The 22,648-nt window shown below is 38.9% G+C and overlaps 1 protein-coding gene across 2 annotated transcripts in view; it reads right to left on the bottom strand.

Annotated features, from left to right (window-relative positions):
• The window catches only part of DENND4C (DENN domain containing 4C), a 71,603-nt gene extending 59,475 nt beyond the window's left edge, over positions 1-12,128 (bottom strand). Inside the window, exons 1-2 of one of the 2 annotated variants that reach the window (XM_005522661.3) lie at positions 11,295-11,402; positions 3,107-3,247 (exon numbers count right to left, since the gene is read on the bottom strand). The gene's annotated coding sequence lies outside the window, so the exon portion shown is untranslated. Of the gene's footprint in view, positions 1-3,106; positions 3,248-11,294; positions 11,403-12,076 lie in introns of those variants that run through there. The other variant, XM_014252231.2, reaches the window with a different exon arrangement.
• Between the last annotated feature and the right edge of the window lie 10,520 nt (positions 12,129-22,648).

A 22,648-nucleotide genomic window follows, 5' to 3' on the forward strand; every position in this document is an offset into this window, starting at 1 on the left:
CCCTCATTTAGTCATACGTACACTCTAAACTCTTCTTTTTTAAGCTTAAAATTGTTACCCCTTATTCTGTGACCTGCAGGCCTTAGTAAAAAAAAATCTCCATGTCGAATTTCACAACAGTGGTAAAGATAACAACATGACAGAGCTGGTGGCAAGAAACAGATGATGACAGATGATAAAAAACAACCAATTTTTGTAGGTGATCCTAAATCAGAACAATTAAGTTTAATCATGTGGAGCAAGAGAAAGTAGAACCTGAAGGCCTGAATGTAGCAAGTTGGATCAGCAGTGAGAATTTAGGCACCAAAAAGTTTTGTCTCTAGGACTGCTCATAAAAATCAAATTAAATACAAATGCTAAAGGGCTGTATTACTGTATATAGTGGTTAGTATTAATACTGTGAGTATGATTTTTTAAAACTTCACATTAGTGAAACACATCAACAATAGTGCTTCCTTTGGCTTTCTTTTACAACTCTTTCTGGCTGTATTCCACAGCAACAGAAAGAACACAGTGAAGGTGGTTCTCAATGCTTCAATAAATCTGTATTCAATAAATCTGCATGATTGCTCTTGTTCTAGTTGCTTCAAGTTTTGTGTCTGTTTAAATGGACCGGGAAGTTGATAGGTAAAATCACTCTGAAAAGCAGTAAGGAATGCAACTATAGTCTATACTTGGCAAACAAAATTTTATATACTGTTTTGTTTGGTGGGGTTCTTTTCTAGACACGAAATACAGTTATGATTCTAACACTCTCATGTACCTACACAGGCTTAAATGTACACAGCAAGTGCTTAAATGTACACAGCAAGTGCTTAAATGTACACAGCAAGTGCAAACAGTCCCCACTATCACCATTTAACAACCAGAACTACTGCAGCTGGCACTCCAGTTGCTTGTCTGTTTCAGCACACCTTTCACTGCTACTGCTCACATCACTGTGCTTGTCCATATCACACTCACTTTTAAGCAAACCCATTTCTACTGTGCAACTTCAGCTTACCCATGTCACTTTCACAGCAAAAATCAGATTGGCATGCACATCAAGGACAACTTGAAACTACAACAGAATGGAACATTATAAACTAGACTGTCCCACAAAGTTAAGTGAGTTCAGGAGGAATTAGTGAGCAAGGAAGTTATTAAACACTTAAAATGGCACTTGCAGCACACAGAGAAGTCCCACAGACATATCTCTAAGTAAATTCTCTGAAGCACATTTTACAGTGTGTAAGAATATAAAGTGCGTTCATATACACACATACATACATGCACCATAACAAAAGCCAAGGTAAGGCAACATTACTTCCACCTTACCATTAGCACTGTAAAGGGTTAAAATAAAAAAAAAGTCCACAAATTATTAGCCAGTCAGTCAATAGCATGAGAAAAAATTACTAGAAATGTTTTGAAAGACTTCCTTTTTTGGACTGTGTATCAGATTATAATGAAAAGTATTAAACAAAGTAACAGTTATAGTAACTTGACTAAATTACATGAGTATTAGAAAAAACAGAATTGCAAAAATAACTTCACAGATGCACGGCCCACCCTCTACCTGTCTTAACACAACCAGCTGTGGAACAGGAATGGCTGGATGTCACCCGCATTTCAGTCTGAACACGCAAATATGCAAATACAGGACCATTTCTTCCTAGCAGTTTTCAAGTAAAAATTTGAGAATATTGTAACTGCACAACTGGAATATATTACAACCTACATGGTGATTATCTTATAGAGGCGTCTAACATGGAAAAATAAACTTAAGGACAAGGGGAAAGATAAAAAAGCTTGCCAATTACATTTTAATGAAGCATTCCTACAGGATGACTTACGACTGAGTTAACTGAATGTCATCCAGAAAATAACCTGTATCAAGGTCTGGTACTGAAAATAATCCAGACCAGCTTTTTGCATCAGATAGCTAAATTGTCACAAATTTGAACATACGCAAAGAAAAAAAATGTTGACTCTGCAGCTGCTGTCTGTGCACCTGATTGTTTTCTGACTGCATATGAACACAAAAATAAAGCATCAGGCTTGATGGTAAAGTTTTCTAAAAGACTCCAAAAAGATCAGGCCACTACAGCAGGAGGAAGCAGAACAGCAAATCACCTCAAGTAAGCAGTTCTCATGGAAGCACAGGCACCAAGCCTGGAAAAAATCTGATGACACTGAAGAGCTTTTTTTTCCCCCTCTACCTGTACAAAAAACAGTACTCAGAGCAGCAGAGTTCTGCAAACTGTGAATGTTTGAGAAGAATATCACTTCTGCATTAAACTTTTGGTATGTCAAATACAGTTAATATGCTTAATAGAGTTAATACTGAAAAAAAACCTGTATTAAAGAAACTTGTGATAGCAAGTTTAATAGCTACTTATGAATTAAAAATGGCTGAAAATATCACTACATGAATAGACCCTGTAATTCAGGACACTCAGGGGTCTGTAAATTTGCTCCTGAGAAAAATTCTAAGTTGAGAAAAAAAACCCACAAAAATCTCCATCCACCCACAAAAAACCCCAAAAACCAACCAAACAAGAAAACCCCCACAAAGAAAAACAAACAAAAAAACAACCAAACAAAAGCCACCACCACCAACACAAAACCAAAACAAAAAATCCCCTAAATCTAAGAAATACCCAACCTATTCCAGAGCATCCAGGCTACTTCTACCATATCATTATTCAACAGTTTAAGCTTTCCTATTTAACAGTAATTTCAAGTTGTCCAATGGTATAAAAATTGGAGCACTTATAGATATGTGAGGCCAAAACTCAAATTCTGAACTGACCTACACAGTCTTGAGAAGCAGCTGGAACCAATGAAGACAAGTTTGGTACCAGTAAGTTAAGTTCTATTGCCAAGGACAGAAAACAGAAATGGAAAATATATGAGACAGGAAGAATGATAATCAGCAAGCAGTCCAGCTACAATCTAATAAACTAGTTTAATCTTGTTTCATCAAACTGTTCTTTCATATAACAGAAGATGGCAACTACTCGAAGGACTGCAAAGGAAACAGTTTGAAAGAGAAAATTTAACAGCAATAATAATAATAACATAGTTCTCAGAGCAAGAAAAGTACTTTATAAAATGCACTTACTGCCCCAGTTGAAAGCTTTAAAGGTTAGCCATGCTCAGTATTATGTAATGAGTGAAACATCTGCTGCCCTGGAAACATTCTTTGTTAGAGAACTCTTTCTGTAATTGGAAACTCCTTTGGAAAAAGGCCAAATATAGTAGCCTGAAACAAAAACAAAACAGCAAAGAAAAAGTCAAGAGACAAAAAGTCCAGTGGTTGAATTTCTTCTGGGAGCCCAAATCTCCAACATTGCTTTTTGTAGTTATTTTGGTGCCTTTTTCTGGTTGGGGTGAGTGGGGACTATGATTTGAGAGGTCAAAGGAGAGAAAAAAGTATGCTCCAAATATTATCCAAGTAAGCGATAAGAATCAGAGATATTCTCTTTCTTACTGCTCTCTCTACTAAGCATTGAAATAGTTAAGTATTGACATTGAAATTATTATGCCAGAATCTCCACAACCAGAGATTTGCCAGATCATAGAATCACAGTTTGACTTGATTTCTGCCAGCCATCTACAACACAATCAGCCATATGTCACTTGAAATCATCATCTAAGGGCTCTACAAAACCAGAGTGAAAAGCCCACTCACAGGTTTTGAAGAACACAATTTTCCTCGATTTTATCATTTGGTAAAGAAACTGCAGGAAGGCATCTTCTCTTTCCTTTCACTGACAGCTTCACCACACCAAACACAAGCTGCTGCATTGATACATTCAGAGCCCCCCAGCCTATCCCCACCCCACTGAACTCTTCTTGTGCCTATCAAGAGGTAAGATTCCCTTTTCTGGTTGGCCTATCACGACCAGCCTCAAACCACTCAGCTTCAGCATTTTCTTTCTTCCTCAGCTGCTTTTCAAGCCTGGTGGGAGCTTATTAACACTCCAGAAGTCTGTCTTTTAATCCTCTTGCCAACTCCTCATTAAGAAACCCTTGTTTGCCAAGATGTCTCAAAATTAAGTCCAAACCACACACTTGACAGCAGTAAGAATATTCATGCTTTTGGTCTTAAGTTGTAGCAGGGTACTGCTTTCACAGATATATATGGCAATAAATATTTTCCTCAAACATGAAAAAAAGCTATCAAGGGTAGCAAGCTTGAGATTCTTTGTCATGAAGTCCTAACACACACCAGACATGATAAATGTGACGTCTGACATTGCACCTATTTTGAGCCTTCTTTTAATATCATCATATGACACTCAAAATACCTATACTGTATTACTCAACACACCGTGGAGTTCTCAGACCAAATAGTTACATGAAACTTGATTTTCTGGGATAAACTGTACAGATTTTAGGCAGTAGAAGAAGTCAAATCAATTGCCAAGAGCATATAATTAACTTCTGTCTTAATTTCACACACACCCTTGTCTTTCTATTTAAAATATTCTTCACACTTGTTTTTGTGTTTTTTGATTGTGTTTTGACACACAATATATTGCTAGAATTAGTAACTGATTTAGTAATATGTTTAAAATAAAACCCCCTGGTTTCCTAAAGCAGGCTACAACTATCATGACTACAATTTGCAATTGTTAACATTCCTATTTCCAATTTAACTATTTAGGAAGGAATTAATTTGATTTACTTAGAGAACTGATCACAAATTTCACCAATTTTTTTTTTAAATCCCAAGATTTGATCCCACAAGACTTACAAAACAGCACAGTCCCAATGCTCATTTGCTGTGGCATGCACAAAACGTTTGAGACGCCCTGCATTCATTTCTCCGCACAGGGTGGAGTGGAGAATGGAATTCACAATTTCCTCCTTTGCAAAAAAACTAAACCAAAACAAAAAAAACAAACAAACCAAAAAAAGCCCCAAGCCCCGTAACAACAAAACCACAAAAACAATCCCCTCAAACCCACCCTCACCAAACCGAAACCCAAACAAAAAACAACCAAAAAACCAGACACTTATCCCAGCCCTCACAATGTGCTCCCAAGTATTCAGCAGTGGAACGTCCTCATTCTCCTGCAGTGATACTGCTCCACTGTACACATTATCATATTGCTGGCTCTTGGAAAGGACAGGCGGGATGACAATTGTGGAGTCAGAGGATTTACCTTAGAGATGGGCTACCATCATTTTAGTCCCTGCTCAAAAGAGAGAGAATAACCCTGTCCTCTATGGAAGCTTTAATATTTTACACTCTTTTTTTTTTAACCTCTACCAAGTCTAGGGCAGTATCAATGCTCCACGGAGACAAGGGAAGTAGGAATATAAACTGAGCGATATTACTTTTACACTTAACAACCTGGACAACTCAAATGCAAAGTATTTCAGCTCAGACATTCAAACCAGAAAGCATGCCAGTTAATGGTGAGAATTTTAAAAACGTACAACAGACAATTAGACACTTGAGGATCAAAGCAGTTTCTCTCCTCAGATCTGTGAATCATCTGGCTACTAATATAACTAGAAAAACATTCAAAATTAGAGGAGTGACTGAGTAAATAAGATCTTTTATTCCCTAGCAAAATCAGTTGGATCAAAAAGACTAAGAAGAGGTTTTGAGATGTACAGCGCATACACTGTACATCTGAATCTCAGAGAAGGAAAAAGAAAATCTGTAAGCATCTTTGAACAGGATTTGTTCTGTTCTCTTTAAAATAAACCGAAAAGTTACATTAGTCATTACATTCACAGTGAATGAGTCATCATAATCCAAAAGAACTTCAGGCATTCACATATAATTATCTTAGGAGTAGATTTCTACAAACAAAGTTCAAAGCAAAAATGCAGCAAAGTATATGTATCAGAGCTTGAAATGACGCTGCCTTTCAAGAAAGCATGGGTTTCTTTTCAGAAAGTTTGTGTACCATACCTTTTTTCAAAGGTGAACTTGCTATTTCATCTACCCAATCCTGAAGGATATACTTCTCCCTTTATTCTGTGTCAGATACACCTGGTTTATTCCTAGAATTTTACTAGTATAGCCAGAAGTCCACAAAAGAATTCTGCTCTTCAGAGTCATACAGGAATTCTGATATAAGCCCCTGTGAAAGTACGCAACCACTAGCAAAACAAATTTTTGGTTTGCAAAATCTGTTCTACTTATGGCTTGAGATTTTCTTACACCTGCACAACTCCAGGTTTGCATGCATTGTTGATTAGTATTGTAAAACTTAAGTGGTATGTCTATACTTTATTCACAAACAAAATGAACGGTCTTGTACAGGGAGAACTACTACTTACTTATTTACTACTATGACATAACAAAAAGTGAAAAGGAAAAAAGCTAAGGAAGGATGTATCCCTAAGGTTAAGCAAAAAATTTAGGCCAGAAAATATTCAGGTCTTTCACTGATAATTCTAACTACAAGAATTCACTTTTAGTAAAATAAACATTGTACAGGAGACATATATACCTTCCTTTTCTGGTTTTTGCAAAACTTTGAGAAAACAGTAACACATTTATGCAGTTACAAAGTTTTATCTTTTACATCCTGATGACTTTAGAATATTCAGAACTGAAAGCAAACTTGGATGTGACCTGTAAGAGGCAAACTGCTCCCAAGCACTAGCAAACCACATCACAGTGGCTTCATGTCTTTGAAACCTTATAATAAAAGTACTTGCACTCTTCCTACTCCTGCCAAATCCAAATTTTACTCTTAAATCTATGTGGCAAAAACTAAAACTAAACTTCATAGGGTTAGCCTTCCCATATTCCTTCTGCGGGAACTGGAAGAGGAGCTTCAGGTGGTAATTGAGGGCACATAAAGTTAGGCTTTGGAAATTACCCCCTAAAAAGAAGGTGGTGGACAACAGGGGAAGAAGAAACTTGAGCCTCCCTAGGCTAAAATTAACTTCTGTCAATATTGCTCCTCAGTCACATCTTTGGCAGCTTCAGCACTCTAACTGGTACAAGACACAAGTTTTACATACATTAAATATTTCTCAAGTTATCCATCTCCTTGAAAGCATTTCCTCTGGCAAAGACACAGCTTATTATGTAGGATTTCTTTCTAGAAAACCTGCAAAAGGTAGTATCTATGCCACAAAAAAAAATCCACCTCAGCATACTTAAACTCATATTAACTGCAAACACAACAATTTTCTGCCACTTCCAGCTAGATACCCAGAATTTTACATTCTCACTAGGACCATTAATTACTTAAAATGTTATTATGAGATTTCAAGCTCAGCTGTGAAACCACAGGTAAAAACGACTCTATAGCGGAGGCAAGCTGCTGCTGATATTTCCAAGGACGGCTGACTGATCAGCTATTGAGAACTGGCCACACCGGTTTCCATATTTTGCAATAGTCCCTTTTGATGATTAGAGTAACTAAATGAATAATCTATTGCTGTGACTCAGCATTTTACTTTATATTTCCTTTCTTTAGGTAAGCTTTTCTTAGATCAAGGTGGATATCCTGCAGAAGCTTCGGGGCTTAACCATACAGGTGCCTTGAATTCTTGAATTTCCTGAAACATTAATTAAGTCCTTGAACTTATTTTTCTTCATATGCTGCTCATTGGTAGTTGTGTTCTCTTTCTCCCAGCTTCAACCATGCTTTTATCCCTCCCCGGAGCAGAAAAATATACACATTATATAGACGCAGTGGGAGGATATTTTAACCACAAGACTTTTATCTATGTCAGGTTTCTTATTTGTGCGAGAATATAGCTTCTTCCCCAGAGAATAGCAACTAGGGCTGGAGCCATGTTACGTGACACCAGGAAAGCAGCACTTTGTTGCTCAACAGGGAAGGAAAAAAAAAAGTATTGCTTTCATCAGTCAACTCCTCTACATCGCAAAGACTTGCAAAAGGGAAGAGCAGCACTGAAGAAGGCATCAGTAGAGAGACTTCAGCTTATGCATTGCTGATCAAAGGCTGAAATTAGTTATAAAGACAAAGGCTGTCACTGAAATGAGCTGGGTCAGAGAAAAACCAAGAACATTGGGGGTTTTGCCTCTTTGGTGAAAAATGGCTACATTTTGTGGTATACCTGCCCTTTGTTCACCACTGGAAAACACTTTCATTTCAATATGATGAAAGCTTCTGCTCCTTTGGACACTTGTAATTGTAATCTCAGCTTCTGCTGCTAGAACTGAATAACTTAATTGGCACATCAATCCTTGATTTACACTATTTTTAACGTCTTTTAGGCAGCACAGGCTCTTGGTTTTTGCTTGAAAAGTATCAAGTCTCTTTAGAGACTTTGTGAATAAAGGAAAGGAACTAAGTGTCACTAAATGCAAAGATGAAAGCAGAGTAAGGCAAAACTGGCCCACTGCATTTAACTGAAACAAAGCAAATGGAATGTTTAATGACATGCAAGCCAACATTCAGCAAGAAACTGTGGGTACATTATTACTGTTCTCTCAATCAACTCTGAGATGCTGTTAAAAAAAACAAACAGAAAAAAGTTGCATGATTAAACAGAGACCATAATCATAATCTTAGGAATTCTGAAAACTGTTCTCAAGTTTCCTGTATGCCAAAGCAAACAGTAAACATCAGGACCAGACTTAGACCCTCAAAAAGTCTATAGCAGAAAGAAAGGGCTATAGTGTGATGGTAACCAAGACAAAACTTTCTGCTCAAACAGAGCTTGGAATGCAGAGCACAGTGTAACTGTACTCCTGAAACTTCAGAATAACTAAGTCTACATGCTCACATTTTGTGACAGATGCACAAAAATTAACTGAACATGAAACAATAACACTGCACCAGAAATTATGCTGCAGTCCACAAACTGTCCTGAACTAAGTCACTTTGGTTCTAAGAACAGAGATTAGAACTGTGAGCCTTTATCTCCACAAATGTGCAGAATGAAACACTCCCATTATCATTACAGGGGTGTAGCATTTCCAATAACACTACCTTTTTATCAGATGGGAAAGAAGCAGCATCAAGTTTCTGTACTACCATGGGCAACAGCTTTAACAGAGGGATTATTTTTGTAGCAAACCAGAAATTCCAAACCAGATAAAAAAAACCTAAAACATTCAGTTTACTGCTTGAAGCACTACAGGAGGAAAACAGATCTCATGATCTAAGTGCAAACTGATTTCCATTTTACAGATCTGAATAAGCAGTATGGACTACTATCTGGCAAGTCACAAGGGAAACAACTTAGTAACTATGACTATGACCCCCAAGAACTATTTTACGGGTCAGCTATGCCAAGATCTCCAGTATTGAATATTATCCAAGAAAGCAACATGCTGCAGGTGGGCAATCCTTGCCTTGGGATGACTAGCAAGCACAGGAACAAAAAGATAACCCTCAACAGTACAAGCTATTCTTAGACAAAAAGACCTGATTTAGAAGTTACAGGTACTTTTTGTCGTTCAGTGAGAAGATCATGAAACCAGTATGAAGGCCACCAAACATGCTAGCACAGTGTTCTATACCTACACCTACAGGTGCCACTGAAATTTATCTGAAAGCTTAACAGTAAGACATAACAGTCAAAATACTATCTTACTTTCTTCTTAGAACCTTGTCAAAATATCTTTCCTACCAAATTCAACTGAGACTTTTCTCCTACCATATTTTTAAGCAAATCCAGATGGTGCATCAAGATTAACACTTATTTTTCCTTAAAGCATATCCAGGTGGAATTCCAAAATCAACTCTCCACTGGTCAAATACAGACCTAAAAAATAACTAAGCTTAAAAAGATACCACTTCTGGAACTATATTATACTATACAGTGCTACAGTACTATATGTAGCACTGTCACTCCAAATGAGAATTTAATATATGTTGAGTCAGAGTGATAAACATACCAACATTTAATATTCCAATTTTGCTCAAGCTGGTTTTTCATTTTTAATGAAAACCATATAAAGGTTGATCAGGAAGAAATCACAAACACAATCTCCAAGTAAGAAAATAAATACGCAAGACACGGTCCAAAAAGACGTCATTACTTTACTCTGGGCTATGGAGGGACCAATCTTAACTGAAAAATAAACAGCCAGATGTAACATTATACTTACCCATAAGTATTTATGAAAATGCCCATCTTAACATGTAAGATTTCTTTTTTTTTTTGAAAAAAAATTCAAACATTGGGATTTTAGCAGTAATTGGTGTCAAGCTGTGCTAGTAACTGTTTTAACACAGAAGTCAGAACTCATGTAGGCAAGCTAATATTTACATTTCTGGTTTCTACTAAACTTCCTTGCACTGCCCAAGACAGACATGCACTATTAGCATTTCATATCTACTGGAATGGTAAAAAGCAGTCTGTTAGCCAATTCTCACAGAAAAAAAAAAAATCCTAAAAACCACTTACAGTCACATTTATAATACAAACGTTCAGAAACTGTCTAGCAGTTACAGTTTTTTAGTTGGTGTCCTTTGTGCAAAGGACTTGAAACATATATGCTACTATGGCTGGTTAGCAGTCTGGTTAATCACTTAAGTCTGGTCATGACTGCTTTTCAAAAAAAAATACAAATAAAAATTCTTACATTTTCCACACAGATATGAAGTAATTTGCATTCCACCATTATTTTTCCCACAGGAACAAAACATTTACTGCCTTAACTCCTAACATGCCACCTCAAAAAGAGTGATGCAAAAACTTTCATTAACTTTGTGTTTGGTCCACACAAACAGTCAACAAAACTAACAGCAAATAACTCTCTTTTTATTAACATGTCTATGTGCATGCTCAAATTTACCTAAACTTTAAACTAGTACGAAGTTTAAAAACTTCATAGTAAGCCAAGAAAATACTAGAGAAGCCACACTAACACAACTTACAGAAAAAAAAATAATAAAAGTCAAATGAAATGTCCTTGTTTTCCTACCCTCATGCAGATATAAAAGATTAGGCACAGGCATTGTTTGACAGCAGCAAAATAGTCTATGCCTGCAAAGTGTTTGATCTTAACAAGAGAAGTGGACTTAACAGCATTAAAAAGATTGGTACAGAAATGACATTAAGTTTAGAATTAATATAATGTTCAGTTTTTGCATTCCTTCTGAGACTGCAGAATCAACAACTGAGTTGTGCTCCAACAGTTTCAAGGACTGGCATTAACAGCACAGTGAATCAGTTTACATCAGATTTAAAACTTCTGTAAATATTTTTTCACTATTTGACACACAAAGCCCTAGCATATCACCAGATCTTTCCGTTCCATAGGCTGTGCAGCAAAGACACACGAGATATCCTCAGATGACAGTACAGACTGATTAGAAGTCATACAATTAGCTTTTCCTTGTTCTCACATCTTCAGTACTTTAAGTTTCTCACTGATACGACCAGCTTCCAAAATACCAGCATGACTTGGTCAGGACGACCCCCGTTACCCTAACACACTTCCAACAGCCGGTGACGATCTCCAGTTCGGTACAGACCCCCGCAAGGGTTAAACCCGCTGACGCCGGAGCTTAGGGGAGGAGCCGGGGCATGGAAAGGGAGAGGAAAATGGAGAAATAGAGTAGAGAGCTGCCCCGGGACTCACCTGCAGCGCCTGCCACCTGCGCCGCTGGAGAGCCCCGCGCTGCCGTGGGGCGGCCGCGCCCGACGGGAGCAGGGAAAGTAACAATTATCATGGTAATAATTATAATGAAAAAGTCCAGAAAGCGCCTCCGCCCCCACCGGCCGCGCAGAGCGGGTTAAAGACGAGACCCGGCGCAGAAGCTCTGCCGGGGCAGGTCAGGGCAGGAGCCCTCCCCAGGGACCCAGCAAGCGCCGGGGAACAACCCGAGCCTCCCTGCCTATCCGGCGAGGAGCGGAGTTCGCTCCGGACGCGTTAGAGGGGAAAGAAGGGGCCGTGTAGTCGAGGGTCGGAGAGGGGCTCCCCCGCCAAGCGCCGCGCCCCGAGGCGGGAGCGGGCGTCGGACCCGGCAGCTCGCCCGCCTCCCCCCGCTCCCGTCTGTCAGGCCGCCTCCTCTGCTCTGTCCTGCCCTGCCCTGCTCTGCCCTGATCTGCTCTGCTCTGCTCCCCTCCCCTCCCTGCCGCCCTCCCTGCCCCCCTCCCTGCCGCCCTCCCTGCCGTGGCCGCTCACCTGCCGCCGGCCCCTGCCCCTGGAGCGCGCCGCCCCCGCCCCGCCGCTTCGCCCCGCGCCCGCCGCCGCCTCAGGAGCCGCCGCACCCGTCACCGCTCCTGTTTGGTGAGGAAGCGGCCACCATGTTACATTCTCCCCCTCCAACGCCTACAGGCGAGTCCAGGGCCCGCCCCGAAAGGAGGCGGCGGCGGGGCCGGGAGCGGCGGGGCCCGGAGCGGCGCGGCGGCGGCCAGGGGGCGCCGGCGGGGGCGGCCGCAGGCGGAGGCTCGGGCACCTGCGGCGGGCTCTCCGAGGAGCCGGCCCCTGGCCCCCCCCGGCATCCGGGCCGGCCTGCCGAACTGCCCTTGCCCCCGCTGAGGCTTCCGTGAGGTAAAAAGTAGTAAGAAAGGAAACTTGGCGAATCACAGAATATTCTGAGTTGGAAGAAACCCATGAGGATCATCGAAGTTCAGTTCTTAGTCCCATACAGGACAGCCCCAAGAATCAGAGGGCATTGTCCAAACAGCTTCTTGAGCTCCGTCGGGCTCATTACAGACTTCGGGAACCTGTTCCGGTTTTCAACCACTCTCGGGGTGATGAACCTTTTCTTAATGTCCAACCTAACATCCTTTGATGCAGTATCCTATCATTCCCTCGGGTCCTGTCACTGTTCAGCAGAGAGGAGATCAGTGCTTGCCCCTCCACTTCCTCTCATGAGGAGCCTGTAGACTCTGGTGAGGTCTGTCCTCAGTCTCCTCCAGGCTGAGCAGACCAAGTGACCTCAGCTTAACCTTGTTTGGCTATGATCATTTCAGCTACCTACCCCGATGAGGCTATGCACTTCAAAGGTGACTCTCATCAACCAAATAGTGCTTGTCACATTTTCTGAAAGATATAAAAGTGTAGTGGTATAGACAAGGTCAGAGGAGTTTACCTTGGGTGAAAGGAAGATGGTAGACAGAATTTTTCTGCATTTTAATGAGATTTTTGGTGTTTGCGGCATCCTTCTGGACAAGTTATTCAGCTGTGAGAGGGGTAAGTCCACAGTGGCTGCAGAGTAAGCTGCAGTGGCTGAAGAACTGACTGAAGGGCCAAGCTCAAAGGGTAGCAGTCAATGTGGCTGCATCTGGCAGGCAGCGGCTCACTGGTGGTGTTTCTCAGGGCCAGTCCTGTCTGACATTTTTTTCTGTGATCAGGAGGCAGGAGTTGAAAGCACATTTAGTGTGTTTCCTGATGATACTAAATTGGGGGATTGCTGTTGACTCTTGGAGAACTCTTTGGATGCAGAGAAATCTGGATATATCACAGTGTTGGAAAATAATCATTGTCATGCTGTCTAACAATACAAATATCAGATTCGGCACCTGGGCTGGAGGAACAGTGGACACACGTACAGACTGGGAGAGGAGTGTGTGTAGAGCAGCCCTGCAGAAAGGGATCTGGGGGTGTTGGTCAGCAGCAGCTCAGGGTGAATCAGCAGTGTGTGCCCGGGCAGCCAGGAGGGCAAACCCCATCCCGGGCTGCATCAGACACAGCATCACCAGCTGTGGCTGGGATCATCCTGCTGGATTCAGCCCTGCTGCGGCCTCACCCTGAGTCCTGTGTGCAGTGCTGGGCCCCACAGCCTGAGAAGGGTGGGAAGGTCCCCGAATGTGTCCAGAGGACAGGAAAAAAAGCTGGTGCAAGGGCTGGAAGGAACATGCTGTGAGGAGCAGCTGAAGACTCTGGGTTTGTCTGTCCGGAGGAAAGGAGGCTGAGGAGTGACCTTATTGCCCTGAACAGCTTCCTGAGGAGGGCATGTGGAGAGGGAGGTGCTGATTTCTTCTCCGTGGGATGCAGCAACAGGATGTATGGGAATGACTCAAAGCAGAACTAGGGAAGATTTAGACTGAACATTGGGAAGCATTTCTTTTCAAAGAGGGTGGTCAAACACTGGAACTGACTCCTTAAAGAAGTGGTCAATGCCCTAAGTCTGTCAATGTTTAAGAGGGTTTTGGATGGTGCCATCAATAAAGGACTTTGGCTTTTAGTCAGCCTGGGAGTAGTCAGGCAGTTGGACTAAATTATTGTTGTAGGTCCCTTCCAAGAGGAACTATATTACAGTATATATACTATAATATATATATATATACACACTATATTATATATATATACTATATTATATATAATACAGTGTGTATATATATATATATCTATAGTACTCTATTTGGTTCTACCCTAAATATATAGTATATCTATATATACCATATATATATATATATACACCCTAAATATACGGTATATCTATAGTACTTTATTTGGTTCTAACCTAAGGTGTCTTCCTTTCTGGCTACAGATTTCTACCACCTCTCAGCAACTCTAACATACATCAGATGTTCTAGTACTCTAGTTTTATTCAATAAAATTACTAGGAAGCTCAAGGGGTGTTTTCATGTGTTCATTTTTTTTTTTTTTTCTGAATTCTTGATTTTATAAAATACCCTAAAAAGTCACTCAGAGTACTCAGTCAATTAGAGCAGTAGATCTGCCATAAAAAATGAGATGACCATCCTTTTGGTAGCACTTAGTTATGGTATTCCTTGTGCCATCCTTAAATTCCACCTACCCAAAGGAAAGAATGAGGCTGAAAGAAAGACAGATAATTTATGATTTTTTGAATCTGTTTCACCCAGAGAGGTAAGCTCTGATCCTTGCATCTAAAGAAGTAGTTGGGTTGGGTTTTTTCCCCTGGAATACCATGAGTTTCTGGATCCATGCTGCCTTTTTTGTCTTTTAACCAAAGTGGATAATCTAAGCATCAATGTTTTTTTTCAAAAGTAATCCTCTAAATCATGCATATGTTAGGCAGCTGATCCTTTAAACTCATTGGAGCAAATAATTAGTTTATTTTGAGTCCTTGGCAATAAAAATACCTTCCCTTTTCAGATTTCTGACAGAAAAATTGAACATTTCTTCATAACTGCTGGAAGATTTCATCCCTTATTCCTGTAGTTGCCTCCAGTCATATGAATTATGGAAATTACATCAGTGAACACTTCATCTTCTCTGGCTGGAATTGACAGATGAGAGTAGGAGTTGCGTATATAAAGGGCGTAGTGAAAATGAATAAAGTGATGGTTGCGTGCTGCCCCAGGGAGTTCTGCTGATTGCAATCTGTTAAAAATTGTATGAGGTAATGCTATCACTGTAATACGTGGAAGATCTGATCACTGTTTACTTTTGAACAGTTATAGCTGTGTTCTGCAATTCCATGTAAGACAGAAAACTCTGAATCCAAGTTTTTCTTCTTATTGTGCAGCTGGTTATGGTTTCACAATTTATTTGCTCAGACTGTATGGTATGGGTGGGAGCTGAAGATTCACAGGCTCTGGCTTTAGTAATTTAATCAGTGACATACAGAGATGGGAAAAACATAAAATCATTGCCACATATAGCTTCAGCTTAAAACATATATCCTGTAATTGGCAACTGTATTTCAGTAAACCTCTCTGTTGGAAAAGCACCATATTGCCTGAAAGTGTCAGGATTTCAATCCAGTATTATAAATTTTTGCTAGTTGTCACTATGTTATGAGATCAAAACCCAAGCTAGGCAATCCTTGCTGGAAAGGTCTTAATGAATACCAGCAGGGGAGGACCAGGATCCCTTTCTTTATATTGATTATTTTAAAACCAATAATATATGCTGCTTAAAATACTGGCCAAAAATCAAGAATACTTTGAAATTATTTATTTTTAAAAGTCTGGTTATCTTGATCTTTTCTGCATAAAATGTGGCAGGACTTTTTTGAGATATTTATCTTCCAAAGGCTTTCTCAGTATATTTTTCTGAAAAATATCACATTCCCTCTCCTTGTAAAAGCTTTGGGTTAGAGTCCAGCTTAGAAGGCAATGGGTCTTATAATTGTTTTCAAAATGCTTATAATTCCCTCAAGTATTATTTCTTACCTAAGTCCTCAGTAGTTGGAAAAAAGAAGTTACTCCTGCTAAAAAGCTTTATTGAGCATGATACCTCTTGGTTTTGACTTCCTGTAGAAAATGGCAGTTTCAGAAGCACAAGATTATTGCAATGTCTGTTTTTTGTTAGGACTCGCTTCTGTCTTTTTTGCTGTTAGATTTGGCCCTGGATTTTTTTAGCAGGTTCCTGGGTTAGCAGTCATGCAGCAGTCGCTTCTCTGTACGCACAGAAAATTCTGTATGCTGTTGCATGTTGAACCTGACCAATTAGCCCATGTGTGTACAAAAGACAGTAATTTTCTTAAGTACAGTCAGATTTGTGATTTATGTGATTTTTGATCCACCTGTAATTGCTGAGATAATAGATCCTATCCTAATAGGAATGTCTCTGAACATAAATTCTGTTTTAAAGTTCAGGTCAGATTATGCTGACTCAGTTTGTCCCTCACTTACCTAACCTTACCTCTTAACTGTAGGTTCTTACTTAAGTCTTAATGGTTGGTTTTAGTAACAAAACTAATTTTTTATTTATTTTTCCAAGAAAACTCACTTCTTGGAAATGAGAAAACTCTTTTTCTTGAGGAAAAACTTGCTCAGTTTATCAAAAGATCTGAGTTGACTTGATTGAAATAAATTGATATCTTGACAGAAACTAAAGAGAACCTTTTAATTTAGAGAGAAGAAACAAAAAATAATGTCTGGAATATAACGCCGTACAAATTGCATCTGGGTTGGGGAAATTCCTGGTATAAATACAATCTTGAAAATGAACAGATGGAGAGCAGGTGGGTGAGAGGCTGGACACGACCCAGCCATGAGCACTCCAGCCCAGAAAATCAAACATGTCCTGGGCTGCATCCAGAGCAGTGTGGGCAGCAGGTCCAAGGAGGGGATTCTGCCCCTCTGCTCTGCTCTGGTGAGACCCCACTGTAGTGCTGCATCAGCTCTGGGGTCCCAGCACAGGAAGGACATGGACCTGTTGGAGAGAGTCCAAAGGAGGTATTGAGCACCTCTCCTAAGTGAACAGGCTGAGAGAATTTGGATTGTTCAGCCTGGAGAAGAGAAAGCTTTAGACTGACCTAATTATGGCCTTCCAATTCCTGAAAGGAACTTAAGAGAAAGATGGAGAGAGACTATTTACAAGAGCCTGTAGTAACAGGACAAGGAGGAACAGCTTCAAACTGAGAGCAGATTTAGATTAGATATTAGGAAGAAATTCTTTACTCTGAGGGTGATGAGGCACTGACACAGGCTTCCCAGTGAAATTGTGGATGCCCTATCCCTAGGAGTGTTTATGGCCAGGCTGGATGGAGCTCTGACCAACCTGTTTTAGTGGAGGGTGTTGCTGCCCACAGCAGTGTGTTTGAAAATAGATTTTCTTTAAGGTCCCTTCCAACCCAGTCCTATGATTCTATGAAACTCATGTGAAATAAGATGTCATTTCTTACTGTGTAATAATAAGTGATGGAACCCACTGAAAAAAGGTAGATATTTAATTTCTAGATACTTTTTTGGAACAGCATTGTTTATTTATGGGTAAGGCAATATGAGCTAATAACTTTAATATTAAGGAAGGCAATATTAGCTAATAACTTTTTTTGGCTTTATTATCAATGATTAAATCCAATATTTAGCTCATTTATTTTAAAAAATAGATCCTAGCCAATTGGTCTTTATTTGGTCCTCTGAGCACTGACTGGAAATGCATATCACTGAAACAAATTCATTTGTTGTTTTATCCACACTTAACAGAAAGATAAAAGTTACCATGTTCCTTGTTCCTTCTTGAATCTCAGAGATTCTGCTGGAAATGGGCATGATCCTAGAAAGCTGAACACAAGAGAAACAGGACACAAGACAAAAGGAATTGGAGGCAAGTAAACATAATCATTCTATTTCTGTTTTTATTTAAGAATTAAAGAATAGTGTAACAATTCTTACACTGGAGGAGTACAAAATGCTTTCTGGGAAGGTAATAGGGATGTGGCTGGGGTCTGTTTTGTGAGGGTCTTTGGCTAAGAACCCAGGTGTCTGGGAGCTACATGGCATCAGTTGGCCTCCCTGAGAGCATGTGGGGGTGTTTCTTCTTGAGAGTTAACCACAGGTCTCTTTCTTGGCTGTAGCTTTCTCAATACTTTATGCTCTGACTTTAACCCTCCTCTAGCAATTTCCTCCCTGTTAACTCCTGTTCCTTAGTCTCAATGACAGCCGTATGTCCTGAGTAATCCCACTCCATGAGGATACATATGAGGGGGAATACTTATTGTATTAAGCAAGGATGTTATACAAGAATCCTTGTCCATATACTAATGAAGACCAGGTTTTCTATGTCTACAGAGACAGATGTCTTCATGCAATCTGAGACCTGTTAACTCAGGTTGTGATTCCACAAAAACTTCAAGCCAATGGAGGAGGCCTAAAAATACAGATTTAGCTTGACTGTGGCTCCACAGATACATTTCCTAGCAAAACAAAGACAACAACAAGAGCACCCCTTTCCCAAGCCACTCTGTCTGCTTAAAGAGCTCTTCAGAAAATAACTTTGAGGATTGGAGACTCATTGTAGTTCTAGTCACAGTGGAAGCAGATAAGTACTGTTTGAGGTGTGGGACAGCAGATAGAGTTGCCTTATCCAGACAGTTCGGGTTTCTATAAAAAAACCTATTTACATTTGGTGTAAGTGAACTTAAAACCTAAGTGGATTTAGTAAAGTCCACTCTTAAGATTTTAATCCTGGAATCACTTATCTGAGGCCCTATCTCAAGGGGTAAAATAATCACTCAGTATGACTAATGGAGTTTGGTCCTGTGTTCCAGAGCGTATGTAAATACAGCAAATGGGTGTGTATAGTTTGGTCTTGTTTTTTTCCTTTCACAGTTCCTTTTTCATTTATTAGGTGCTTTATAGGGAAAAGGATGGGAAGTGAGATGGCTGCTTTGTGTACAAAAATAGAATATTTGATCCTGTTAGAGAGTCCCAGAGTACAGAAGTGATTATCTTTCAGGACTCCGCAGGTAAAGAGTTTGCTACATGAATGCTGCCTAGCCCTTTTGATTCCTGAGCTAATGGCATTGCCATTTGAACACAAAAGATTTCAGCATCCCCAGAGGTCTCTCTATTCTTTCTATTCTTTCTATTCTTCCTATTCTTTCTATTTTTTCTATCTCCTGATTGAGAAAGCTGGAGAGAATGACCTTGTAACATATTTCTGGCATCAGATGAGTGAGAAATGAGGTAGGATATCTCCCTATGCTATCCTACCCATTGGCTCAGGAGTGACTCAGCCTTTTATCTTTCCGAAGTAAATAAATAGAGCTCTCTGCAGCATACCATGGGTGGTGGTTTCAGTCATGACCTTAGAAGTTTGTGTTCTCTTTGTTCCATATATTTCTCTTCTCTCTTTTCAGAAGAGTAACTGCTTACTGTAACTTCTTTTTCCTGAATCTTTGTTATGGTTCTCTACTTCTTTCCTAAGTTTGTGATTTTCCTATTTGATGGCAAAATGTACAGATATGTTCCAGATGCATGATGTTCATTTATACTTTTTCAGGAAATAGGAAAATCTAGTAGCCAGAGCATATCACAAAGGCACAAGTAATACACACAGCCCCTGTATTTCTACTCCTTCCTCCAGGATTTTAAACTACCTTTTATGAATTCCTTAATCTCTCTATGCTAATAATATTATGCTAATAATAGTGTATAAATAATATTTTCTGTAGCATTATGTGATATCAGGATAAAAACACACCAAAAGTGTTAATTATTGTTATAAGTTTATATTACTATTGAATAACTAAAAAACCTAGTACTCAAACAGAAAAATATTTCTCTGCTACAAAAATGTTTTCAGACTTCATTTAACTGTTCCATAGGTTGGGTTTATAATTATGGAATATTGCAAAACCCTGTGAGAACTTTTTTTTCAATTGGAGACAATTGATACACATGCAAACAAGATTTTCCTCAAATTGTCTGAAAGCAAAGGTTATTTTACAAACAGAACAAGTAAGAATGAATGTATAGTTATCACTGAGTGAAAAACATTTCTATGTTTTTCTGAAACTGTTCCAAAACAGTTTCCTGGTAAATTAGTCAGCCTTGCTAACATGTTGCCCAAGTACAACTCGATATAACTGAGAGCATGGCTTGTTATGCTATGATTTTTGTTATTTTGACTATATTTAAAACAATAGAGTGATTAATACTTGATATAGAGCTTTAAAATCTCATAACTGGATACAGTTGTATAGCAGCAGAAGCTGTTCCTCTGGTGTTTTACATTACAAGCATATATAAACAGTTTCATGTGTGTATACTAATATTGATATCAATCACTTTCAGAATAGCTCTGTACTGTGGCATAAAGTCTAAATATGCTTAGTCATACACTAAAATACATACATTTCCAAAATAATAAGCTTTCCTATTGGCAAAACTGTAGAAATAGAAGGCTTTCTTACCCTGTCAATAATGAAAAAAAGGTGATTAGGATTTGGATCACTGGATCAAAAGTGTCTTAATGAGAAATCGGTATTGTGTATTCCACACTTTCATGTATTTCTACTATGAGTTTACTGGGTTTTTCTAAACATGACATTTTGCATAATAGCCAATTTTTAAAGCAATGTTATAATAAAATTTTAAAAAATGATAAAAAATTAAAAATAATAAATAAAATATAATAGATTTTATTTTAAAATCTAATAAAATTTAGTTGGAGTAGCTGATTTGGGTACAGCAAGATTTCTTCTCAATTCTGAGCAAACTAAGAATTTTTAGTGGCCTATTAAATGTAATTCTGTTAGCACATGTTAATCAACTTTTTATGGTTTTCTCATTCCTCTTGTCTATTTAACGCTTATTTTCCTCTCATCTTTGTGGTTGTGGTGGGGTTTTTTATTGTTGTTGTTGTTTGGGGTTTTTTTTCCTGTTTTTACATAAATTCCCAAGGAATTTCCATTTCAGCTGTTTTCCAGTCTTTCACAGAATATTTTTAATTAAGATCAAATCTGCCCATACTTGGTGACTTAGTATCTAGAACCAGAAGCACATACTGTAGGACTAAAAGGTACTATATTGAAGGTAATCTGTATATCTTAGTAAAGGTATGGATAATTTGGATATTATAAGTCTGAGAACAGAATTATTTTTTGGAAAAAAACAAATCTTCTTTATTTCAAACCTCCCTTAGTAATTTATGGTGCTTTGGGAGAACTTTTTGTAGTTTATGACATATTGCAGTATTCATAGGATTATTCATAGTGGATTACTTGCCATAAGAATCCTTATCCAGCCTAAGGTACCTTCACATTTCTTTTTATTAATATGTGGATAATTATATCCACTGGAATAAATACAGATTTTTTGCATATCTACTTTTAATAAAAAAACAAAAAACAAACACCAGATATGCAGCATGTCACTGAATTGGCCTGATGATCTGTGCTGCAGGTTCATACCTAGTGAAAAAAAACCGAGATTACACTAATGCAAGGTACTACGTGCATTAGGTACCTGCAAGTACCTAATGAATTAGTGCATAGATCTTTGAGTGGCATGTGTGAAGGACTTTGTCTTTATCTGGAGAAAGCATGTTACACAAGTTATTGATACAGTATGGAACAAAGCTTCAGCAAACAAAGCATAACATAAGGACCAGATCTTCACCAGTGTAAGTTCAGGTAGTTCACTCAAGTGCTGTCAGTCTTTACACACAAAGGACCTTTCCCATTATTTAATGTACAAATGCAGCAACACTCAGCACATTCTCTGCTCTTTGGAAACTACAATGATGCCATTGATCTAGTTCCAAGGATAGCAAAAATCCATCAGCTATTGACTGCACGAGGTAAAATTGCTGGTGTTTCTTAGTTATTGCTGCTATAAGTCCTACTTTTAGTGCTATTTTGATATAATTATGTTTATTACTTTGATGCACCCTATTCACTTGTGTCTTCAAACAGTGATTGTGTAGCAAATAGGAAGCGCACAGAAAAACCTCTTCCTTTCTGACCATTAGGTGGAGCTAAAAATCTCTTATATGGGAAATTTATTTAATTTCTTTCCATCAAGTTGTCCCCACCTCTATTTGGTTTTATTGCATTTCCAGTTTTCCCTGACAGTGTGTGGCAGTATTATATAATCCCTTTCCAGGAAATTTCAGACACTGGAGTTGATGTTACTTAAAAAGCTGAAAATTTTCAAAAGTTCAGCAATAAAATCATCATAATGGAGGCTTCCCTAACTGTGGATGTTGTCAAGCTTTGAAGTTAAATGAATGTTTAAGCACTTTTCCTGGGTTGTGCATTATATTCCTTACATGTCTGAATGGCTGCACTAAAATATCTGGTGAAATAAGCCTGTTATCACATGGACCCTAAATACCTACTTACCTGTCTTTCTGATGTAAATTCTTAAAATTATTAAAGCCAGCTAAAATTTGTCATCTGGGAGGTCCTGATACTTAAACATAATTTGAATGTGTTGTGTCCTGCTGATGTTGCATGGACTTTTGTAATTTTTTTTAATGATGTGTGCAGTACCCACAAGGTTTTAAAATTCTGGTTAATTGTCTAAACTTTAATTTCTACTGTGACACATGTTTCTTTCCAAAACTGGTATAAAACACAGAAGC

This window comes from Pseudopodoces humilis, chromosome 4 (assembly GCF_049639895.1).
Source record: "Pseudopodoces humilis isolate 2021_Gansu_Grassland_sample_001 chromosome 4, ASM4963989v1, whole genome shotgun sequence".
Classification (NCBI taxonomy): Eukaryota; Metazoa; Chordata; class Aves; order Passeriformes; family Paridae; genus Pseudopodoces; species Pseudopodoces humilis.